This window comes from Staurois parvus, unplaced genomic scaffold (assembly GCF_062004578.1).
Source record: "Staurois parvus isolate SC_StPar_1 unplaced genomic scaffold, SC_StPar_1.0 ptg000261l, whole genome shotgun sequence".
Taxonomy (NCBI): domain Eukaryota; kingdom Metazoa; phylum Chordata; class Amphibia; order Anura; family Ranidae; genus Staurois; species Staurois parvus.
In genome coordinates, this window is record NW_028318057.1 from 2,134,417 (window position 1) to 2,149,067 (window position 14,651).

Genomic DNA, 14,651 nt, shown 5'->3' on the forward strand with positions numbered 1-14,651 from the left:
GTATTGAATATGGTGGTAGACAGGGTATGTTAAGTGAAAAAGATATCTGTACAGTGGAGCTATCCCTTGAATTGTAACACTCTTGTTTTTTAAATGATTGGCAATCTCTTGGACAGTGTGTGTTAGTGGGAGCAGGTGGAGGGGGACAAAGTGGAGAGTTAAAGGCTGAGAAGAGCTGATGAGAACAGGATGGAAGGGTGTTAATGAGAGTGACAAAAGGGCAGATTTGTGAAATCTTGCAAATATTTTGTTTTAGATGGGGACAGCAGAGGGTGCAGGTGAGTGTAGTGGTTATTAAAAACATTAGTTTAGTAGATGGCAAATTACACATGGCGATAACTGGCATGTAAGTGTAAGCACAGATACTGTATGTCAGCCTCTGCGGGTGAATCTTCTCACAGCAGGAAACACCTCCTCAAAGCAATTCCATCATCTGGGCTTATGGTAACATGGATGAGTCCGCCTCATACTGGTCCATCAGTCTTTCAGCTTCTCAGTAAACAGGAAGGCCACTTGGGCTCAAAGTAGTTGGGCTATAACAGTGGATATTTCAGAGTTGAGAAAGTGGGGTTAGCAGGCAGAGAAGCCATCAAGAAAGTGTGGCCCTGGTCCAGAAAACCGATAAATCACTGCAATTCTCAAAGAAACTAGAGAAAACAGAAACAGTGAGGCTCAAAAGATGCACAGAGAGGAAGGTGTAGAAAGGGCTTGAAAAGTGCTCAGTGGGGTTTAAAGAAGAGCCAGATTCTTGAAGCCAGGTTTCAGTAATAGCAAGTAGGTTAAAGGAATTGGAGATAAAGAGGTTATGGACAGATGTGAGCTTGTTACAGATATAGTGGGTATTTCAGAGGGCACATGAGAAAGGGGGACTGGTTCTTGAAAGCAGGGGATGGAAATTATAGTGAATAGATTGCGGCTGTTGCCGGGGGGGGGGGGGGGTGCTGGATGTGGGGATGGCAGGATTAGATAGCGGAGAGTCAGGATTAGAAAATAAATCCCCAGTCATTAGGAGAAGAGTGAGGAAAGTAAAATGGACGTGAGATGTATAAGAGCATACCTGCCCCACTGTCTAGGATTAAAAGGCAGCATTTCAATATTTTCAGGAGGTGATGATTGCAGTAATAGTGAAAAGGTATGGGTGAGGGTGATAAATGTGAGAAGGAAGGTGTTCTGTCCCACTTTAATGTAATTTTTCTGTGTTGTATTGAATTGCATTAACCCCTTGACGCCGATCGCACGCAAATATGCGGCCTCTCGGCGTCTGGGCCTTGACGCCGAGCGGCCACATATTTGTGTACCAATAGAAAATACATATGTGCTGAGAGCGCGCGCCCTGCGCGCTCCCAGCACATATGTCTGTGACTCCTGGAAAGGTCCCGATCTCTCCTTTCGATCAGGACCTTTTCCAATCATGTTACCGCCGTGATTCGACATGACCCTATAACCCCACCCCACCTCCCGGCTTCTGAAACTCTTAAAGGGCCTGGAGGTGCCAGCACCAACAGGTTAAGTTATTGTTTTGAGTATGCGGACATCTATTGGTGATTTTGGGCCACTGCAATATGTTTGCTTGTTTATTTCCTCTGGTACCTTCCTCTGGTTTAGTATTGGCTAGACCCTCCCCACTTCTTCCATGTTCCCTGAGTCATATATAGTTAGTCTGACTGAAAAAAGACAAAAGTCCATCCAGTTCAACCATAGAAAAAAAAAAAAATTATAATCCTATACTCACAGTTGATCCAGAGGAAGGAACAAAAACCCAGCAAAGCATGATCCAATTTGCACCTGTTAGGAGAACAATTCCTTCCTGATCCCCCAAGAGGCAATCTGTTAGTATCCAGTTATATTCTGTGTATCTAAGAAACAATCCAGGCCTTTTTTGAAGCAATCCACTGAGCTGGCCAGAGCCAACTCTTGAGGGAGTCTATTCCACATTTTCACAGTTCTCACTGTGAAGAAACCTTTCTGTGTTTGGAGATTAAATTTCTTTTCCTCCAGATGTAAAGAGTGCCCCCTTGTCCTCTGTGATGACCTCAGGGTGAATAACTCTACACTGAGTTCACTATATGAACCACTGATGTATTTATACATGTTGATCATATCCCCCCTTAATTTCCTCTTCTCAAGAGAGAATAAATTAAGTTCCTCTAATCTTTCCTCATAGCTGATCTCCCCCATGCCTCGTATCAGTTTAGTTGCCCTTCTCTGTACTTTCTCAAGTTCCCCAATGTTCTTTTTGTGAATTGGTGCCCAAAACTGAACTGCATATTACTAATAATTTGTACAGGGGTAATATAATGTCTCTCTCTCTCTGGAGTCTATACCTCTTTTAACCTCCCTGGCGGTATGATTATGTCAGGAATTTTGTGCTGAAAGCGGTACCATTTTTTTGCATGGAAATATGTAGTTTTTTATTGTAGTCTGTAATTTTTAGGAATAACTCACTGAAATCTATCCGAAAAAGAGTCTATTAAACATTCCGGATATGATAAAACTTGAAACACGAAATCATAAATTATAATTTAATAAATAATCATAAAAAATAATAATATAATAATAATAAATTTAATTCAATAATATAATCAAACCAAAAACACTGAAATTTGAAATACAAAGGCAAATTCGCACATCGCTGAGCAAAGTCGCAAAATCATTTTCAGTGTCTGATGACGAATTTCCCCCACAAATTATTATCACTCAATTCTGCAAGTGGTTCTGATTTACTATCGCTGTTCTCTAGCTGTTCTAAAACCGCTTTTGACGTAAAGGGATGCTTTTTGGCCGCCATGGACTTTTCTAAGTTTCCAGGCAGAAAGAACAGTCAAAATGCAGGCAGGGCACAGGACAAAGCAGTGGGGACAAAATGTATGTGAAATGCAGTGAAAAAGCAATGACAGCAAAAATGTCATTTTTTTAAAAATTTCAAATTTCCCGCCGGTTCCGCCGCCCGAACGTTCCGACTTCACAGGGACCGGAACACGGAAGCCAGATGCCGCATCTGCCGGAGGAGATGGACGGGGACGCTGCAGGGGACACATCATGGGAGCGAAGGACAAGGTAAGTGCTGCAGGGACCCCCAGAGAACGCTGCATGGTAAGCCCGAGTGTAGCTCGGGGTTACCGTTCTTGGTATAGAAATTCTACCCCGAGCTACACTCGGGAAAACCGCCAAGCAGGTTAATACAAGAGAGGATTTTGCTTGCTTTAGAAACCGCAGCTTGGCATTGCATGCCATTATTAAGCTTGTGATCTACCAGAACCCCCAGATCCTTCTCCACCATTGATTCCCCCAGTTGTACCCCCCCCCCAGTATGTATGATGCATGCATATTCTTAGCCCCCAAGTGCATAACCTTACATTTATCAACATTAAACCTCATTTGCCATATAGTTGCCCAATTAAATAGTGCATTGAGGTCGGCTTGTAAGTTGAAAACATCCTGTAAGGACGTTATTCCACTGCACAGCTTGGTGTCATCTGCAAAGACTGAAATTGGATTTTTAATCTCAGACCCTATATCATTTATAAATATATTATAAATATATGTACTATAAATATATATACTGAACCCTGGGGTACACCACTGATAACCCTAGACCATTCAGAGTATGAATCATTAACCACTACTCTCTGAATACGATCTTTTAGCCAGTTTTCTATCCAATTACATACAGATTTTTCCAAGCCTGTAGACTTTACCTTACACATTAGCCGTGTGTGGGGAACTGTGTCAAACGCTTTTGCAAAATCCAAGTATACCATGTCCACCGACACCCCTCTGGCTAGGGTTTTGCTCACCCCCTCATAAAAAGAGATCAGATTTGTTTGACAACTTCTGTCTTTCATGAATCCATGCTGTCTGTTGCTTAAAATTATTTTTTTTCCAGCAAAAACTCATCTATGTGGTCTTTTATTAAACTCTACAGTATCTTCCCAACTATAGAAGTTAAACTAACAGGTCTATAATTACTTGGTAAAGATTTTGAGCCCTTTTTAAATATTGGCACCACATTGGCCTTATGCCAATCCATTGGTACTATACGCCAATCCAGTGGTACTATATGCCAGTCAGTGTTAGTTATTCACAGAGACAGGGCTTAGGAAAGTCATTAACTTCTTACACATCAAAAGACTGGAAACACATCCTCTGTACTATAATTCGCTTAAGTAAAATTGCGTTGGATTCAACTTCTGTGTCTTATTGAAAAGATAAGCTGCGTGAAGATTGTTCCAAGTCAGCTGGGGCCATACTGTCCAGATAGACTGGGTCTAAGGAGGTTTGTCAAAGCATAAACTGGCATTTAAACCAAAACAGAAGGCTAGAGGGACAGTAGGAATCAGATTTAGAAAATAAGCAAATCTTTACAAAATGTCGGTTTTAAGTCTGTCAGGAGTAGAGCGCAGTTGTTAAACTGCTTGATACTTGTGCAAAAATATTTAGGCAAATGTAGTGCTACCCCTGAAGGAGCCGTTTTCCACGGTCTCCCCTTTCCTCTCCTCGCAGCCAGGCACAGTGTATTTCTGCAGCCAAATACACTCACACTCACTTCTGCTCGTTGTCTTCAATGACCAGTCTAGGGAATTTTTTTTTTTGTTTTGGAGTTTTATTGTAGAACTGGGGATAGGGATGGGGAATTGTATTAGGATACTCCAAATCAAAACTATTCACACTGAGGACATCTAGCTGATCTCTTAGTTGAACACTGTAGAATTCTTGGCTGACAGTAGAAAGCAGACTTCCTTTGTGGCATATAGCAGCAACTAGTTTTAGGAGTGAGCAAAGTCCCTTTTTGCAGTAGTAGTAGTTACAGAGCTGAGCTCCTCAGGCACAAGATAGTTACGATAGACTGCGACAGCCCAACGATAATCTAGCTGAGCAAAGACCTTTGCAGAAGCAACACTTGGACAAGCTTTTCAGAACACTAGCCAGTGTTTCCTTTTTCCAGACTCACGATGACTATCAAACACCAGGGGAAGTAGCAAGCACACAGTGTCCCCAAATTCCTCGATGTCACTACTCACAAGGTTAACAGAGAAAATGGTTGCTTCGTTCCAATCATCCAAGCAAAACCCTCCAATGATACCAGGCAGCTCCCCTCAGACAGCTTACTGAAGAATCAGGGTCACTATCTCCAACCTCAGACCCACCTAAGACTGCATGGCAGTGTGTGCCAGACACGACTGCCTGACTCCAGCCTGGCTGCCTGATTCCAGCCTGGCTGGTGCAATCCACTCCCGGGAAAGACACTGAACCCATGTGCTCTCAGAATATAAATACCACTCCCAGCATTCCATTGGGCAATCCTCCCCTGCAATTGGCCAGGGCGGTATCCAAATTCATGCTGTGCATTTGCCTAGCCCCTACCCATGTTCTGGAAGGCTCTCATAGCTTCCTTAAGGTGGGCAGAACTCAGACAAACTTCAACAGCTCCAGAGCAGCATGAGCAGACCTAACTAATCCATCAGCGCACTCTGTTAAGCAGAATACCACCTTAAACTTACATGACAGCCTCTCTGGTAAGCAGAGAAACACAGCTATACTTAACCTAACTATATACATCCTAGCACCTATCTAGGAGGGTGCCACACAAAAATGGTAACTATCTGATTTTTCCCCATCAACTAATCTAAATTTATACGGAGATGGAACAGTGAAGTACTCGTCAATTAATCATTTAGGAATTTATAAGAGACACTTGAATGGAACGGTACTTTTTCAAAACCAAACTAGCCACAGACACAGGCGAAAGTTATAAAAAAGATTTATTTGGTCACAAAAGGCAAAAAAGGTGACTATCTCCAAAAATAGACAGGTTTAAAAGTTTGAGAACATTTACCATGAAGCATTTGCTAGGAATGTGTCAGTTTTTTATTCTTATACAATGTCGAGATAGTTAACATGGATATTCAAAAGCAGCAACATTTAACATGGAAGATTACTAGTCTTTTTTCTTTTCCAAGATTGGTACGCAGAATATATCAGCTAGCAGGGCTTGGACTGAGGGAATGGAATTGTCCCTAGACCTGCAAGTGCTCCAGAACCTGTGTCACAGGAGGGGCACTCCAGATGTGTACCTCCTGCCCTCCAGATTCAACATCAAACTGGACAGGTTTGGCTCCTGGTACAGAGGTAGTGCCATGTTGTTAGTACACCCTTATCTGCCTTTTCTCCTCTAAAACTCCTTCCTTGTTTTCTTTTCACTAGTGAGAAGGAGGGCATTTCAGTGATCCTCACATCTTCAGATTGGCCCATGCGGATGCGGTACTCCGAATGAATCAGATGCCTGGCAGATGCTCTGAGGGCTGTCTAAGATTGACCAGATCTTCTATTCAAGAACTGATTTAACACCCTGCTTCACAGTTGACTTTAACCACAACCCTACAGGGCACTGTTACCCCCTTTCTGCCGAGGCCAATTTCCAGCTTTCAGCGCTGTTCCACTTTAAATGACAATTGCGCGGTCATGCAACACTGTACCCATATGAATATTTTATCATTTTTTTGTGATAGATAGAGCTTTATTTTGGTGGTATTTAATCACCTCTGGGTTTTTTATTTTTTCTTAAACAAACCAAAAACCTCTGAAAATTTTGAAACAAAAATTTTTTTTCTTAGTTTTTGTTAGAAAATTTTGTAAATAAGTGATTTTTCTCCTTCACTGATATGTGCTAATGAGGCTGCACTGATGGGCACTGATAGGCTGCACTGATGGACACTGATAGGTGGCACTGATGAGGAGGCACTGGTAGGTGGCACTGATGGGCATTGACAGGCAGGCATCACTGTTGGGCACTGATAGGCGGCACTGATAGGAGGCACTGACTGGCACTGTTAAGTGGCACCGACTGGCACTGTTAGGCAGCACTGATAGGCAGCACTGACGGGTACTGGTAGGCGGCACTGATGCACACTGATAGGCAGCGCTGACTGGCACTGATAGGTGGCACTGATTGGCAGCACTGATAGGTGACACTGACTGGCATTGATCACATGACCGAGCTGACATCTTCGACTCTTTCCGTGGATCGCTGATCCGCTGTGTCCGGGGGGACACAGCGCACCGCTGATTGCCACGCTGCGGGCTCCAGGAGCCGCGCATGCGCGGTTAAAATGGGAGGACGTCATATGACGTCCTCCCAGAATGAGAGAACCACCTTGCATCCGTCATATTATTATATGGCAGGAGGGAGGAGGTTAAAGGCATTGCAGAGGTTCTCTCCATTCAGTGAGTTCCATGATGTTAAAAGCCAGATAGTCCTTCTCTCAAGGTCCACCATGGCATATGGAAGGCGTATTTCACATGGTGCGAGGAAAGAAAATTCAATATTATAATCAAACCAAAAACACTGAAATTTGAAATATAACGCCACGTTCGCACATCACTGAGCAAAGTCGCAAAATCCTTTTCAGTGTCTAATGACGAATTTCCCACAAATCATTATCACTCCATTCTGCAAGTGGTTCTGATTTACTGTCGCTGTTCTCTAGCTGATCTAAAACCGCTTTTGACCTAAAGGGACGCTTTTTGGACACCATGGACATTTCTCAGTTTCCAGGCAGAAAGAACAGTAAATATGCAGGCAGGGCACAGGACAAAGCACTAGGGACCAAATGTATGTGAAATGCTTTGATACAGTAATGTTTTACTGTGTGATTTTAGTGTATTAGTGAATGTCACTTTTTGACATTTTTAAATTTCCCGCCAGTTCTTTCCCCATACACCCTGACGTCGCAGGGAACGGAACCCGGAAGACAGATGCCGGCATCGGCCGGAGGGCATTGCAGGGGACACTGCAGGGGGGACATCGTGGGAGCGCAGGACAAGGTAATTGCAGAAGTGATCCCAGAGCAACGCTGCAAGGTATTCCTGAGTGTAGCTCGGGGTTACCGCTTGTGGTGCTGAAACTTTACCCCGAGCTACACTCAGGAATACCTCCAGGGAGGTAAAGACCTTCATACAGGGTTTTCTCATATGGCTCCCCTGCTCCCACCTATGTATCCTTTCTTTCTTCCAGCACTTTAAAAAACACTTTTTGAACCTGTCAGGGATATTCTCTTTTCCAAACTTATTAACAAGGTTGCATTCCTTCTTTGCCATCATCTCTGTGAGGCATGTGTCTGAAGTGGGGGCTTGGTCTTGTAGAGAACGTTTTCTTATTCTCCAGTAATTTATATTATTATTATGTTGTTTTTTTGTTTTGTTTTTTTAAACTTACATTGGTCTAGCTTGGCTACATCTAATTCTTCATATCTCATGCCCAGAGGGCTTTTGGTAATGCAGGAATTCTCTGTAGTAACCTGTGTTGCCTACAGTCAATGCATTCATCTCTTCTGGATGTTGCTCAAGTGACTTGTCATCTATATACTAGACACAGGGGGTCATTTGCTCAGCATCTCTACCATTCAGAGAATGATTTGTAATTTTTTTTAGGATTAAACAGCTTTCTCTTATTGGATTAGTCAGAAATTGTGATGTCATCCTCCATTCCTCTCTGCCATATCCAATCAGAGAATGCCTTGTAAATGCACCCATTTTTTTTCTCATAGCAATACAAGGTAACACGTGTTTTCTATAGTATTTATTGCGGTACATTGAGGGTTAAATTTCTATAGTCAGGAAAACACTTGAGAGTTTAATAAAAAGAGTTTTTGCTAGAAAACACATAATTTTAGCAATAGACAGCATGGATTCATGAAGGACCAAAGTTATCAACTCTGATTTCTTTTTATGAGGAAGTAAGTATAAAGTTAGACAAAGGAGTGGCTGTGGACATAGTATACCTGGACTTTGCAAAAGCGTTTGACACAGTTCCCCAGACATGGCTAATGCGTAAGGTACATTCTACAGGCTTAAAAAATTCAGTTTGTAAAAGGATAGAAAATTGGCTAAATGACCGAATTCAGAGATTAGTGAATAATGATTCATACTCTGAATTGTCTAAGATTACTAGTGGTGTACCTCATGGTTCAGTGTTGGAATCCTTACTTTTTAACATATTTATAAATGATATAGAGGTTGGTGTTAAAGGTATAATTTCAGTGTTTGCAGATGACACCAAGCTTTGCAGTGGAATAATGTCCTTGCAAGATGTCTGGCTTGCCTGTATTTTGCTTGCTGGACTTTTGATTAAGTGAACATTTGATAAGTAGAGTTAAAAACCGGAGTTGGAAACAAGAGTTTATAACTGGAGTCTAATAGGGGTCTACTGACCTGTAAGTGATAACTGATATTTCCTGTTAATAATGTAACTGGGATAATGTGTGCTAGCGGTGTGGAAGGTTTTGTGCAGTGCATGTATGCAGCAATGCAGCAACAGCTTCAGGGTTGATACTGCTGCGACAGATGTGAGTGGGTTGACCTTCTGGAAACTGGCGCTAGAGATCTGAAGGAGCAAGTCGCAACACTTGGCAGAACCGACAACCTTTCAAGGGGTCTTCTGCTCTCTGAGCAGGTAGCTAATGGGATTGATGTGGAGAGCGGAGAAGCTAATCAGGATTATCAGGTAGGAAGATGGGTTACTGTAATGAGAGGGAGTGGTAGGGGCTCACAGAAAAGGAAGGCCGGCCCTGAGTTTCTGCACCCAAATAGATTTGCCAAGTTGGGTGAAGATGTGGGGGTGGCAAGCTCAGGGGTCGCATCCCTGAATGTCACTGCTATCCCTAACAGCCGGGAAGGGCAGACCATCTGGGAGAGGTGGTGAGATTAGTGCAGGAAGACCTAGACGGTAGTAGGTAATTCTATAATCAGGAGGACTGATACAATAATTTGTCGCTAGGATTGCCTCAACTGAATGGTGGAATGGGGAAAGATGGGGGGAAGGCTATGGCAGATAAGAAGGTTACAAACAACCAGTGGAATTGGTACCATTTGTATGAAAATAAAAATTATGTAAAATACGTTTGAACAAGGTGTCAATTGATTAAAGTGTTTGTTCACCAATGCCAGAAGTCTGCAAAGCAAAACAGGTGAATTGGAAGCTTTGGTGCATGACGAGAACTATGATTTCATTGGTATTGCTGAATCTTGGCTTCATTCTTCACATGACTGGACCATTAATATTCCTGGTTATGTTCTCTTTCAGAGAGACAGGGTAAATAGGAAAGGTGGTGGTGTCTGTCTCTATGTGAGAAGTGATCTCAGAGCAAGTGTGCAAGAGTGTGATGAGGCTGAAGTATTATGAGTGGAACTGCACATGGGGGTGCGTACTACAAAGGTAATCATTGGAGTTTGTTATAGGCCTCCCAGTGTTAATGAGGAAGTGGAGACTCAGCTCCTTGCACAGATCAAAAGGGCTGCACGGGCTGGGACTGTGATAATAATGGGGGATTTTAACTACTGGAAATTGACTGGAGTAATGTTACTGCAGGAACAGTTAAAGGGCAAACATTTTTAAACCTACTACAGGACAATTTTATGGTACAGTTCATAGAGGCCCCTACTAGGAATGATGCTCTGCTGGACCTGGTAATCTCAAACCATGCAGAGCTTATTATGAATGTCCATATAAAAGAACATCTGGGTAGCAGTGACCATAACATGATTTCATTTATTGTTAGCTGTAAACAGCAAGCACATAAGGCAAAAATAAAACCGCTCAACTTTAAGAGAACTAATTTTCAGAGGCTAAGAGCTGCTTTCCAAGATTTAGACAATTCCAAGCTGCGGTTTCTAAAGCGAGCAAAATTCTCTCTTGTATTAAAAGAGGTATAGACTCCAGAGAGAGAGATATTATTTTACCCCTGTACAAATCGTTAGTATAACCTCATCTGGAATATGCAGTTCAGTTTTGGGCACCAATTCACAAAAAGAACATTGGGGAACGGGAGAAAGTAGAGAGCAGGGCAACCAAACTGATAAGAGGCATGGAGGAGCTCAGCTATGAGGAGAGATTAGAGGAACTGAATTTATTCTCTCTCGAGAAGAGGAGATTAAGGGGGGATATGATCAACATGTATAAATACATCAGTGGTTCATTTAGTGAACTCTGTGTAGAGCTGTGTAGAGCTATTCACCTGAGGTCATCACAGAGGACAAGGGGGCACTCTTTACGTATGGAGGAAAAGAAATTTAATTTCCAAACATGGAAAGGTTTCTTCACAGTGAGAGCTGTGAAAATGTGGAATAGACTCCCTCAAGAGTTGGTTCTGGCCAGCTCTGTGGATTGCTTTAAAAAAAGCCTGGATTCTTTCTTAGATACACAGAATATAACTTTATAGGTAAAGTTGATGCAGAGAATATCCATTTGCCTCTCGGGGGATATGGAAGGAAGTTTTTCCCCTGCAGGAACAAAGTGGATAATTTTGTTTTTGCCTTCCTCTGGATCAACTGTGGTTATAGGATTATAACTTTTTTTTTTTTTTTAATGGTTGAACTGGATGGACTTTTGTCTTTTTTCAGCCAGACTAACTATGTAACTATATGTTATATATATATATAGTGCAGCGCTGTGATGTAATTTTTAAAATTAATAAAATAGTTCATAAAGTCTTTGTCACAATAATAACATCAAATATGTGCAGGCCTTCTCCTCATTAGGTGACTGGAATCAGATAGTAAAAATGCGCACTCACCGACCGCACATTTTAAATGCGCCTGTGTGTAATAATATCCAGAAGACCAGCCAGTCATGCAGCTCCAGAAAACACATGGATCCCCCTCTTAAGCGCTGACATCAACCTTGGGTGTAGCAATGCCTCCAGATCCAGAGACCCTCTCGCCCCCAATGATAGGTAGACCGGGATCCCCCTTCTGGTTCCAGGTACCCCAAAAATGGAAGGTGTAGATCTGCAACCCTCCAACAGGAGAGTCAAGGAAAAAAAGGGGAACGCCAATAGTGTGGTAGGTTCAAAACTTTATTGGAGCAACACTCATACAGCCAGGGTCACATGTGCATACATACACTATTAGCCAGTAAGCGGACAGGTAAGTATGAGAACAAAAAAACTTGTACTAACCCGGCAGTGGTAAAGATCAGAGACCACTGGACCTCCTCGTGGTCTCAGTGGTCAGGAAGTCACACTTGCTAATGGCTCCTCCTGAGGCCTTTCGTGCTAAATGCACTTCATCAGAGGATGGACGCCACTAGCAGTGTGACAGCAAGACTTCCTTTTAAATGCGGTTCGCGCATGCGCAAAAATCCTGCTCTATCGTCCGGAGTCCGAAAAGCGGTACTGCGCATGCGCGAATAGCCGCCATTTTGCCGTGGATCGCGGCCGTGCAGTATCAAACTGCGCATGCGCCGCCAGATCGCCGCCATATTGCCATGGATTTTAAAACAGCAGGCTATGCAGATTAACAGCTGCTGCCTGAGAAATAGGGAAATAGAGAGATAAACACATAATCAAATGTTAGTTCCCCATAGATGGTACTAGAGGGATGGATAATCCTATTACCGAGGTATGCATATACCACACCTCCACAAATAAAGAGGCCCAACATTGAGTCACTTGTTCGAATACAAAATATGTGGAATGCACCAATAAGGTGCTGTAAAAGCCAGAACCCCTCTTTATAATGGTTATTATACCCATGGCATAGGGGCTATAGTCGGTTACCCATAGATGAAAATATAAAAGTAAATATAAACGTAATTATCAAACCATGAGAAATAAACATTAAAAATCATGAGAAATATACATTAAAAATCCCAAAATCGCATATAGACATCTTAAAAAAGGTGCACCTCTACTGAATTGGGGCATAATCTATTAGCGTAATAAAAAAAAACAAAATTATGGGTCATAATATCCTGGTACCCTGTAAATGTATACAAAGGGCTGATGTAAAAAGAAGGTGTTAATTACACAGACTTAATAGTTCTATAATAAGGAAAATATCCCATTTCACCATTTATAGCTCTCTACGTTATCCAAGACTAGAGAGGTCCATCTAGGTGCTGCGTACAAAGGTACATTGGTAGGACCATAAACAATAAACCTTAAAATTATCTCAAAAAATCTAAATATCTAAAAAACTAAAAATCTGCACTACACTATATCCTGAAATAATGGGAGAAATATCCATGTCCTAGCTATTGGCAATAAAGCAATTGATATCCACCTCCACATTGTGTCCATGAGGGTAAAGAGTGCGTAATTCATAGACCCAACGGGTCTCAGCCTGCGAGACTGTCCTGGTCTTATGAAGTCCCCTCCAATACGGTGACACCATCTCTATACCCACAAACTTTAAAGAGGTGGGGTCACTATTATGAAACAGTCTAAAGTGATTGGATAACGAGTGGTCCTTATAGCCTTTTTTGATGTTGGCTACGTGCTCCCGCAGACGATCCCGCAGGTGCCTGGTTGTCCGCCCCACATATTGCTTGACAACTGAGGAGGTAGACTACAAATTTACTACTGCACGTTATACATTGCTTAATGCCATAAGACTTCCCGGTTGATGTTGAGACAAACTCGTCAATTTTCCTTTTACGAGTATTGCCGCACCTGCATATAATACATTTGTTGCATGGGTAAAATCCCTTTAAATCCCCGAAGAAAGAAGTTTTCACAGGGGGATTCACAACATTTGGTGCAATACGATTTCTCATAGCCGGAGCTCTCCTAAACATAATCTCAGGCTTGTTGGGTAATATTTGTGAAAGGACAGGGTCCATCTTCAAAATATCCCAGTTCTTCTTTATAAGTTTTCCTACCTGTTTATATTGCACTGAAAACGTTGTTACAAAAGGACATATTTTCTCATTTTTTCTTTGTGGTTTGTGTGAAAGCATCTCTTTCCTGTCCAGGCCCGCAACCTTCGCCAAAGACTCATCAAGCTCAGGTTCCCTATATCCTTTCTCAAGGAATCTATTTTTAAGGATATTCGCTTGAGACCAATACGCCCCCAGATCCGTGCAATTTCGTCTTATCCGAGTGAATTGGCCCTTCGGTATGTTACTAAGCCAATTCGGATGGTGACAGCTACTCACAGGGATATAGCTGTTACGGTCGGATACCTTGAAGAAAGACTCAGTCACTATCCTCCCATTATCTTTCTTAAGTGTAAGGTCCAAAAAATCGATCTGGTGTCGACTATAGGTATAAGTCAGATGAATATTCAGGGTGTTATTATTCAATGTCGTGAAAAAATTGTTAAGCGCACTTTCCTCTCCATTCCAGAGGAGGAGGATGTCATCAATATATCGCTTATATAAAACCAGTTCTGGCCAATCTCTGGCATAGATGACATCCTCCTCCCATCTGGACATGAAGAGGTTGGCGAGGCTGGGGGCAAACTTTGCCCCCATTGCAACACCCTTGATCTGCAGGTAGTAAGACTGATTATACCAAAAATAATTATGGTACATGGCAAAGTGTAACAGATCCAGGATAAAGTGCCTCTGTATTCCCGACAAGTGACTGCAATTTGTTAGATAGAAATCAGTAGCCTCCATGCCATCTGTATGATTAATGCTGGTATATAAGGAACTGACATCCGCTGTAACAAGAAACATATCAGGTGATATGTCTATTGTGTCAACTTCATTCAGGACCTGCTTGGTGTCTCTAAGAAATGAAGGAGTCTCGGCAACCAATGGTTGCAGATGGAAATCGATATATTCCCCAATCCTGGATAGTAATGACCCTATCCCACTAATTATGGGTCGGCCTGGAGGGTGTATCGGGTCTTTGTGTACCTTCGGAAGG